This window comes from Mus musculus, chromosome 5 (assembly GCF_000001635.26).
Source record: "Mus musculus strain C57BL/6J chromosome 5, GRCm38.p6 C57BL/6J".
NCBI classification, from domain to species: domain Eukaryota; kingdom Metazoa; phylum Chordata; class Mammalia; order Rodentia; family Muridae; genus Mus; species Mus musculus.
This window is the reverse complement of record NC_000071.6, coordinates 16,777,615-16,789,515: the sequence shown is the minus strand read 5'-3', so window position 1 is coordinate 16,789,515 and position 11,901 is coordinate 16,777,615. Positions and strand designations below refer to the sequence as shown.

Genomic DNA, 11,901 nt, shown 5'->3' with positions numbered 1-11,901 from the left:
TGACCTGTTGTTTTTGTTTGTTGTGGCCATATTTTTATTATATGCATTTTGATTTCTGAGGGAAGAAAGAGTGGAAGCATGAACTTTGGTAGGTAGTGAGGTGGTGAACACCTGGGAAGATTTGGAGAAGAGGAAGAGTATGAACAAAATAAATTGCAAGTAAAGCATTTATTTTAGAAGTCTAAAAACAGAATGATAATATATACTTTTCCCAATACACCTTTGTCATATGACCTTCTCTATAAAAGCAGTTACTTTCCACTCCTCCTTAAATAACACATTTATCTTTAAATGACTGATATAGTACATTTTCTTATAATCTCATATAGGGTACTTGCATATAATAGAAAATAATAAATTATTATGTTTTAAATTCATATTTAAGAATATTGCTTAATAATAAATAAAGACTCAAAATCATATGTCCAATGAAGAATCAGCTATTTCTTGTAATCTGTTTTCCTTTTGCTGTTGGTGTTTTGCTTATGTATATATTTCTGCCATGATTGGCACAAATTCTAAATAAGTCACTAATTTTCTCTGAGCTTTTCCTCACGTTCATTGGTTCAGTACTGCATGGCACTGGGCTCAGATTTGCTGCATGTTTCTTGTAGGTGTATTATCATTGTTTTACAACTAAAGGGCAATCCAAGGTCTTGTTTCTCTCGTCTGCACTATTGGTGCTTATTTCTAAAAGACTCATAAAAGTATGTAGAAGGATATTCTGTTCTCACAAGCCTCATCTTGAAGAGAGAGTAAGTAACCTAGAAACCTCAGGCATTTACTGGCCTGTGGTCAGAGTATAAATTTCTTCCTGCCTTTGGGCAGACAATTGTGATAAACTAGACTCTGACTTGAGTGTTGTCTATGATCACTAGTTTTCCTCTGCTGTCTTATACTGGGCCAGCCATCTATAAACTGGACTCATTCTTAAACCTTCCTATTGAAGTGTTCTTGTGCCTACGACTCCTGCTACCAGGCATAAATTATCTGACTGTCATAGAAATCTTGTCATCTGAGGCTATGTGTCTTCCACTGGTGGCTGAGCTCTGTGAGAGGCCTTGTTCTCAGGTTGCCTCAAAGGGGACACTGTCAGGATCTTCCCAGTGTGAGGCTTTAATTCATCAGCACTAAGTTATGGCTATAAATCTTGGGTTTAGAAACTAACCTCTCACTCCTCTGAATGGGCTCTAGTATGATACTGCTACCCTAGGATTGGGTAGTGTTGATTTAGTCTGTCTCTTGCTACACAGAATTTTGCTATCCCAAGTCTTACATGAAAACATTGCATTGAATAATTTCTTGATTCATTGAACAATTTGGTAAAGATAGCATTTCTATCTCTTTTTTTTGCCATTTCTATTTCTTTTTACCATAAAAACTTCAGGATAAGTAGGCAAGTCAACCAACAGCCAAAGGTTATTAATAATGTAAATACTTTAGTGATTTAATCTTCCATTGACAACTAACAAGGATGTAGAACTCCACTCATGACAGTGATTTAAATGCTTTGAAACCTTACCATTCTTCAACAAGAACTTCAAAATTTCTATGATAAAGTAAAAATAAAATCGATAGATAAATGTAACATAACAATGAAATAATAAAATCAATAAACTTGCATATGGTACTAGCAGTGAGCTGATGTTTGGCTTATATTAGCTCTCCAGGGGCAGTTCTTGGAAATGTTTGTGTATCATTTCTTTGGTAGACTTCAGGATGGATAATGTTATGGCAGTTAAGTGGCTTGTATGCGTAATATCCTAAGCCAATGCACTTTGCTGGAAATCAATTCTCCAGAGACTTCTATCATTTCTACAAATCTGTGAACTTAGAACCTGACCACACTGCTTGTTAGCTCTTGTCAAAGACTGTCTTGTAGCTCAGTCTTGAAAGGCGTAGTGGTATCTCCTGGACAGGAGGTAGTTTGTCCTTTGAACAAAACAAACGTCTCCTGCCCTGTGGAACAGTCAGTCAGACTTCAGTTGTTTGTAAAAGTTCAGGTTCCATATTCTCACTCTACATCATGCGCAAGCATTACGTGGTCTTCTTTTACATTTCAGGGACATGGGACTCAGCAGCAACATAAATTCTGATGTTATCACTTCTGCAGTTTTCATAAGAAATAATGTCCTTTGTACATGACTCTCCTGCTAAGTTCTCACTGAGAATAAGGCAAAACCTCAGACCATTCCTGAGTTTTGCCAGGAAAATCTCAATGTGTCTTTGTAGTCACAAGGACCTATCACCTCAGGACATGACACCAAGTCAGGCCAGACTTGTAGAAATATTCAGAATGTGGGCTGGGATTGTGATGGTTTATTAAAGGGCTGGTAGTAAGTTCTCTTTCATGATCCATGACTTCAATAGTGCAGGCAGTTGGCTAAGTTTTCAGCGCCAGACATAATTTCTTTCTTGTTTAACAGAGAATAATTCCAATTAGAGAGCTGAGGATGAACACCAATTGGTCATGTATACATATATACAAGTAACATTATACAGAATGGCCAGGCTGTGCATATGTGTATGCATATACATCCAGGGATTTGAAAGAGAGAAAGGTGGGAGTATGGAAGACTTTGGAGGGAGGAAAGAGAAGAGAAAGAAAGTAATTATATTATAATCTCAAAAAGCAAAGAGTTTTTAATTGCAGAAAGGAAAATATAAGATGTATGCCATGCCTTCATGGTGACATATTATGAACAGCAATATGTGATGGTTTTTTTTTAAAGCAGCAGAGCAGCACACATGCAATTAAAAGAACCTAAGTCTAAGGCAGTGTTTCATCTATAAGCTTATTGCTTAATTTTCTGAAACATTAATTTCTTCATCTATAATGTATAATAAGTTAAAACATTGCATTCAGAGCTGATATGAAGAAAATATGAGATAAAATAAGTTAGCACATTACAGTGTATCCAAGAGTCATTTCACAAACATTTGCTATATGTCGTTGCAGTCACTTGGGGAACCTTATTAAATACTTCAAGTTCTACAGTGAGATTTTGTAGTCTTTAATACTGTATACCCCCTGAGATTGTAATTTAAATATTTTCAGAAGCAAACTATTCTGTTCTGAGCTCTGTTCTATATCAATAATGGCAGTGAGGTTTCTATGTAATGCTATAAGCTTCCTTAAAGAATGAAAAGCTCTTTATATATATGTGTCTGCAGGGACCTCTTCTGGACAACTGGGAACTGGGAACAACTTATAGCTGCCTGGGTGATGCAATCAACCGTATAGAACCACCATCAAACAGTTCTAATTTGCAAACCTAAGCTATACTTTCATTAAAGATATTCTTCCTACAAAACTTTCCAAACAACTCAGAATGTAGAATTCTGTTCTTCATTCATTCCTTCTTTTCCCTTCTTAGACACAATACGTCTAATAAAATAGGGCTCTTTCATATTTTCTTTCAGTCAATTACAAGTATGGTTCATTTACTAGAAATGCTTCTCTTCATTTTCACTTCTTTCCTATGAAATTTGCTCATTGCTTTAGGAAGAAAATTAAACATCAGTTTATCCGTGAAGCTATAGGTGATTTCTCCAGCATCATGCACACTTTCAAGTGTCGACTCCAGCAAAATATCCTCTCATGTGTCTGCTTCAGCAAAGCATCCTTTCATAAAACAGCTTCCAGAAACCATCACAAGACACAACTGAGTCTCCATGGAAACCAGAAATTTCCTCTTCACACAACTGTGCTTAATGCGATACTGTAAATTCAATTAAATTCTGCCACAACAAATTTCTCACTTTAGATTATATGTAAGCATAGTCTCATAGAATCTTACATTAAGTTCTGCAACTGCTTGGAATTCACGTCAAACATACTACTGCCTCAGTTCTTTGCAATTGGACATTTTGAACTTGAACATCCCCAAGTCTTAAGTTCTGAACTCCTTTAAGGTTTGATTCATTTACTACTTTCTTATGGTTATCTATACCATGTGATTCCGTCCCCTCATATTTCTTTCACTGTCTGATTTTCTTTATAGTACTCATTTTCTTTTAACATACCATGTGATTGTTTAAAGTGTGATATCTGTGGTCTGTTACTAATTTCTGATATGTAAACAATTTTTAAAGGTTATTATTTTTCTTTTCTTCAGGAAGGTATCTTTAAGAACTGGAAGAACCCTATGCTAAGCAGTAATTTAAAATAATTACAGGAAGTTGAGAGAAATACAGGAAGGGTTTTCACACTGTATTATTTTGAATTTGGTTATAAAAATGGGTTTAAAAATGAGAAAGAAATTGATTTATGATACTGGTGTATATTCAACATGTTCTGCATCTTGCTAGATTGTTACATAGAGTAAATAAGTTGATTTTAGATTTATGTCATGGATATTTTGTTACTATATTATAGTAATTATACTTTGTGTTACTGTGAACAAAACACTTAGAAAAACGTCAAAGGATCAGAGTCATCACTCGCAGGCTCAGATGGTTTAGGCCATGATGATGTGGTCCATGAACCTATGCAGAATATCCTGGCCACAAGACTCTGTGGCACATCAGGTTTTATAGCAGACAAGAAGACACAGTCAAAAAGGACAAGACACATGTTGTTACCATGGTCCTACCTATCCTCTCTATAAACAAAAACCCACCTCCTAATGTTTCCCAGAGTTCCTAAAACAGTGTTATCAGATGGGGATAAAGAATTACACACATAAGCTCAGGGGAGACATTTCATCCTCAAACCATAACACATATATTATGCATATATATATATATATGTGTGTGTGTGTGTGTGTGTGTGTGTGTGTGTGTGTGTGTAGAGGAATTTTGATCCAGCAGCATCCCTGCTTTGGCTAGAATATAGACATGCCCTTAGTACACACCTTTAATCTCAGAGACAGAGGCAAGAACATCCCTGAGTTCAAGGCAAGCCTGATACAGAACAAGTACCAGATAAAGAATAGCTTAGGCCCAGGTGTGGTGGTACATGTCTTTTTTTTTTTTTTTTTTTTTTTTTTGCATTTCTATTAGATATTTTCTTCATTTACATTTCAAATGCTATTCCAAAAGTTCCCTATGCCCTGCCCACTCCCTGCTCCCCAACTCACCAACTCCCTCTTCCTAGCCCTGGCATTTCCCTGTACTGGGGCATATGATCTTCCCAAGACCAAGGGCCTCTCCTCCCATTGATGGCCAACTAGGACATCCTCTGCTACATATGCAACGAGAGACACAGTTCTGTGGGGTACTGGTTAGTTCATATTGTTGTTTCACCTATAGGGTTGCAGACCCCTTTAGCTCCTTGATACTTTCTCTAGATCCTTCTTTAGGGGCCCTGTGTTCCATCCAATAGATGACTGTGAGCATCCACTTCTGTATTTGCTGGGCACTGGCATAGCCTCACAAGAAATAGCTATATCAGGGTCCTGTCAGCAAAATCTTGCTGGCATATGCAATAGTGTCAGAAAATCAAATAACTCTATTTAAAATGGGGTACAGAGATAACCAAAGAATTCTCACCTGAGGAATATCGAATGGCTGAGAAGCTCCTGAAAAAAGTGTTCAACATCCTTAATCACCAGGGAAATGCAAATCAAAACAACCCTGACATTCCACCTCACACCAGTCAGAATGGCTAAGATCAAAAACTCAGGTACATGTCTTTAAGCACAGCACTCAGGAGACAGGAATGCTCATCTCTCGAGTTCTAGTTAGTTCTGTTCAGTCAGTTGAGGTCAGTTCAATCAGTGCTTTCAGGAAGTAATGCAGTCGTTCAGTTCTGTTCTGTTCTGTTCTGTTCTGTTCAGTTCTGTTCTGTTCTGTTCTGTTCTGTTCTGTTCTGTTCTGTTCTGTTCTGTTCTGTTCTGTTGATGCAGCAGAGGCAGTTAAAACCAGATGATAAGGAGCCAGAAGATTGGGACAACTTTTGAATTAATTTAAGGCCACCAGAGCAACTCAGGGAGAAACGGAGAGAAGCCAAATTGAATTAGCTTGGTGAGAGGAGTTTGGGCCCGAGCAGGTGAGTTGAACCAGCCAGCCAGAGTTCAGAACGAGATAGAAATGCTGAGCTTATTCAGCAGTACACCTGTGAGATGACATTATATCAGGTGAATACATTTACATTTACACCTATGTGGGTGTCTGAAAAGCACTCGACAAACATTAGCTATGGCATAAAAGTTTCTTAGGATACTTCCTCAAGTAACTCAAAAGTGTAAACTAGAATTTTGTAGGGAACACAATTACTGTAGTTCTGAGCATTTGCACCAAGTAGAAAAGTTTATGAACTCCCTGACATTTTAAATATGAAATATTAATAAGTAAATAAATTATATGAACAGCATAAATAAACATTTTTTCTCCTCTGAATATTATCTGCTAGTTCTTTTGGAATATAATATTTTTAAGTCATCTTTAAAAGTCAAAAACTAAGATAAGCAACAGAAGGGCATGCTAAAAACAGCCAATTAGTCGGTGTTCTAGTGAAGCCAAGAAAAGCAGGGGCAAGTGACGAAGGAGAAGATGAGGGCTGGCTCTGCTATTGTCTTATTAGTCACTGGTTGCCTGACTGAAAGCAAATAGAGAGCGCAGTGAGGACCATGAGCCCTTCTGAAACAAGGGCTTTAATAACCTTTGGAGGAAATGGCAGTTTATAATTGGCTTTGAATTATTATTTGATATCACAACTGAGAAAAATTCCTATCCACATAATGAGTCCTCTCTTATATCAGACCAAAAGATATGTTTAATAAGAAGCATCCCATTTCCTGCTGGATGTGGTTATTTAGGACCACACAATTTACTTGTGCAGGATTATGAGATCCTACAAATATTTAAATGATATTTACTTGTTTGGCGTGGTTTTTAATTAATTACCCTTTATTCTCAAATGTACAAAAATATTTCAAGAAACTCATAATGTAAAATCCCTGCTAACTTAACTTTGATATAAGGAAAATATACTTTAAATACATTCTTTGATCTTATTTTTCCTTAACAATGTTCATGTTGGCAAGTATGAATTAAGAGGTAAAACCAAGGCAAATAATATTTTTCTTCCCTGTCTTTTTCTCACATGCTGTTTTGAAAAACCTCATCATTCAGATCCTGAAATCTTCATTCTACCAATTACTGTAAGAATTATAACTAATTAAGTTGTCTCAGAAGAGAGAAAGGAAGGTTTGGCTGGAATACAGAATGATACAGAAAATTATGAAAAAATCAGCTTCCTGGGGAATCTCAACTCTGTTCATTTGTGAGTTAAAAAAGAAGCATGCTGCCAAGAAGTGGGAGTGGGTGGGTAGGGGAGCAAAACGGGGGGGGGGGTGGGGAGCGGTTATAGGCAACTTTCGGGATAGCATTTGAAATGTAAATAAAGAAAATATCTAATAAAAAAAAGTATGCCTCACACTGCATTTTACGCTAACTTTGCCTCTTACAGGAGTATTATGTTATACTATGTTATACTGCATGACTCCTACATTACACATATCAAAAATCTGATTGCATATTGATATTTTTCTGTCTCAAATTATAAATACCTTAAATATCAGAATAATTTTGTTTTTATTGTGTTTGTATATGATTTGCAATTTGGTAGATAATAGAATAATGAGTTGATTATAAATTACAGGAATGAATGAATAACTGAAGGGGAGGATGAATAAACTATTAAATACTTAATGATCAGTTAGTCTAATGTAACTAGCTATGAACTAGGCAGTCCATTATTTTCTATCATAAAATCAAGTAGCCAGAGGCATCACACTCATTCAGATGGATGAGAACCCCATTTTCTTAAAGAAAAGTGGATTAAATGATGATATTGTGATGGTTTGTACATGCTTAGCCCAGGAAGTGGCACAAATAGAAGGTGAGGCCCTGCTGGAGTAGGTGTGTCACAGTGGGCATGGGCTTTAAGACCCTCATCCTAGCTCGCTGGAAGTCAGTATTCTGTTAGCAAATTTCAGATTAAGATGTTGAACTCTCAGCTCCTCCTGCACCATGTCTGCCTGGATGCTGCCATGTTCCCACCTTGATGAGAATGGACTGAACCTCTGAATCTGTAAGCCAGTCCCAATTAAGTGTTGTCCTTATAAGAGTTGCCTTGGTCATGGTGTCTCTTCACAGTGTTAAAACCTTAACTAACACAATAATTGTACATACCAATTTAAAACCACAGTAGCCCTCATAAAATCTTAAGATTTGGCAGTGCAGGTTGCATTCCTACAGAATGGTCATTAACTCAGGTTAATGGCATCTTCTAGTCAAGACACCACAGTCTTGGCCCTATTCATTTCCATGTGCAATGTACCTTTCATTTCCAGTCCATGATTCTGAACCTAGGATTTAAAAAGTATTATGAGAGTCCACATTAGTACTGTGCTAAGTTAAAATTCTTGGTGAAATAAAAATTAGAGATTCCAACAAGGATGAAGTTGAGAATTATGTAAAAATAAACATATTTAGAAAAATAAGAATATAGTTGTTTTTATTTGGATGTTAATGAAGGTATGCAGAACATTAGGTGTACATATGAACTCTGGGTTCAGAGATCTGAGGCAGAAACTTGCTAGACATTAGAAACTGCAAAATCAAAGAGGCTAATTTTTCTCACTATAGAAACAGGAGCGATATCAGTTATGGTTCTATGGATCCACTCAAGTATTTATTGTAAAGATTATATACAATATTTATTTACAATTTATACTGAGGCTCAGAGGAGTAGAAAATATTTGGACATGTCTACACATTCATAGGCAATTCTCATAGCCTTCAATAAGTTCCAGGGACTGAAAGCAAGACAGAGGTTTCAGGTAGAGGGGATGAAGTTTTGAGAAAGCGCTTGTGACACACAAAGAAAAACAAGAGTACTATTGCCTATATCAGCTTTTATGCATTTCTCTTTTGTCCCACTTTGGCAGCACTGCTTTGTATAAATTAGGTGTCTCAAAAGTTTGTCCTATCTTGCCTAGAAATGTTCACACTAGTACATTTTACATGATCCTCAAAGCATTAAACGCAGATACAGTAAGAAACTGTATATACTGAGAGGAGATAGTAGTATTCTTCAATTGTTCAGTAGACAGACTGTAGTAACTATGTACATAAGTGCCCGTAATGCACTTTCAGAAGGAAATGTGGAGGTTGCCATAAAGGTAGCTTTATGATAAGGAAATTGTGGTGGTTTGAATATGCTTGGCCCAAGGAATGGCAAGAATAGGAGGAACGGCAATGGTAGCCTTGTTGCAGGATGTGTGTCACTGTGGAGGTGGGCTTTGAAGTCCTATCCTCAAGCTCTGCCCAGTGTGGATGATAGTCTCCTCTTGGCTGCCTGTATATGACAATCTCCTTCTGCCTGCCTTTGGATCAAGAAGTAGATCATGTTTTCCACCATAGTGATAATGGAATGAACCTCTGAAACCATAAGCCAGACCCAATTAAATGTTATTTATAAGAGTTCCATTGTTCATGGTGTCTCTTCACAACAATGAAACCCAAACTAAGACAAAAAAGAAAAGGCCAGGAGCATGTTATATAATATGATTGTCATTCTGGTGCACACACACACACACACACACACACACACACACAGAGAGAGAGAGAGAGAGAGAGAAAGAGAGAGAGAGAGAGAGAGAGTTGTTTAGGACCACACAATTTACTTGTGCAGGATTATGAGATCTTTTGTTACAGATACTTAAATGATATTTAGTTGTTTGGTGTGTTTTTAATTTATTATCCTTTATTCTAAAAAGTACAAAAATACTTCAAGAAACCCATAATATAAAATCCCTGCTAATTAGAGAGAAAGGAAATCCATATATATGTATATACATGTATATTAATGTTTTCATCTTTGAAGATCTCTCTACCCACCCTCCTGACTCTTCTGATTAAAGCAAGAGCAACTTTGTGTTCCCCAATTCTAACTTTTGGTTTTTCCTCATCCCCAAATAAAAGAAATCTTTGAGCCTTTGTATTTTATTGTTTTGGGTTCCCCCTCCCACCTTTTTTCACAAGCTGTGGCTAAAGATATGTGAAAGACATTGGTATACACAATTCCAAGCCTAGAACATAAAAATAAATTCCACATGAACTTCCAAACTTTGTGATAATTGAATGTAGAGGGACTTTTCAGAGATCTCTGAGCCCACTGGACTGAGACAACCACAGGATCTTAAAGCCTAGGTTCCGGAATAACAACCAGGAAAGCTGCTCACCAACCAGAAGTGTCTGCTCCAAACTTGAGTGAAATGAAACTGTGACATCACAGGTATTTGGCAGTTATGTCGCATAACAAATGTACACAAACACATATTCTGAACTGCTCACAGCTTTGCAGGGGTGATCTCTCTGGATCTATGAAAATAAAAGATGAAGGGGTGGGGGAAGAAACAGCCAGAGCTAGTTGAAACCAGACATCACAGCAGACTTTGTTCACAAGTAAGTAGTTACTTGAGCTGTCTCACAACAGCCATGGCTTCAGTCTCTGCATTGTCTACCTGAGAACTGTCCAGGGCTGTCTTTGTTCTCCATCTGTGAGAAGGTTGCCCTGCTGTAACTCGCATGCACGCCGGCGGTACTGATAAAAAAAATCCCTACACACTCACCAGTCTGTATTTTTCTTCCTAAAACAGGGTGCTGACCTCAAAGGAAAACAGGTTTAGGCCACATCTACACGGGTGACCATGTGTGGCATAAAATAGACTTTCCAGCATGCTTTTATTTGGCAATGACTTAAAAGTACAACCAGATGTTTTCATGGAGAACAGTTCTTTCTGCCACAAGTGTTTCCAATTTAAATACATTTGTTTTGACTCTATTTTGCTGCACATGGAAAACATCCATTTTCTTTCTTTCCAGTGGGGATAGACAGTGAACGTTGGCAAATCTCATAGAGAGTGATTACCAGCATAGGCAAAACTTCAGTGAAAGCTGTATTTCCATACGGAGAATTTCTTAAAGACAACTTTGCATGTTAAGTAGGTTGGCTCTTTAAAAACAATTCCTTCCCTTTAATTTGTACCATAAGTCTTAAACATCTGTATGTGTTTGATCCCAGGCAACTATCTTATTCTTCAGTGATAAGTCTGACGGATCTATTCAGAATGATGGCCCAGCTTCTGGGTAGGCCATCAATGGCTACTGAAAGTAGATGCTTAAGATCTTATCAAGAGTATATTATATGGAAGCATTTTATCAAATATACTTGAAAATGGCAAGATGAAAAGTAACAAGAATTTTAAATAATATTTTGAAAATAACAGAAAAAAAAGGGTTTTCTCCTTTCTTTGGGAATAGACCCAATGTACGCATGACAAAGTCTAGCAAAATCTTGGCAAGAGTTTACATTTTTTGTTTAAGGAACCCAGGAGTTATATTTTAGCTCATAAAACACAGTTTTCTTCAACAAATTTTTCTTTGATTTTCTTTTTCTTTTTAATTTAAATCTCAGATTTGTGCGACACTTCTAAAAAGATATTTAAAAATTTTATTCTTTGTCTAAAGATATTTAAGTGAATAAACGTTCTAGCACTATAGTGACAGCAAAATTGTTTTATTTCCTTCCCCACCCCCTTGAAGACTGCTCCCCCCTATCAGCCAGTGTGTAGTGCTTCCATGGTCTGAGGTACACAGTAGTGAGTTTGAAACTCCATATCCCGTTAAAGGAGCTATAAATATTACAGTTCTTATTAATTTGGTTACTGTGTTAAAGGAAGACATTCTAGTCTCCCCACCTCATTTTCTTACTGAAAGTGTTTCTTCTAACATGCCATCCTGTTTGGAAAGTTTTCATTCCAATGACTTTTCAGTTTTTCTTGCCACATCGCATTAATCTTTATCACATACCTTCTGATTATTCTCTTCTGTCACAAATTTCTTCATTCTCAGTAATGAAAACAAAAGTCCTGTTTCTAAAAACTACTC

The 11,901-nt window shown here is 36.8% G+C and overlaps 1 annotated feature.

The window, feature by feature from the left end:
- Window positions 9,845-11,293: an enhancer, noted in NCBI's record as "VISTA enhancer mm1576". NCBI's record gives its function as "enhancer in: limb[5/5]" and the evidence as "EXISTENCE:transgenic organism evidence [ECO:0001131][PMID:17130149]".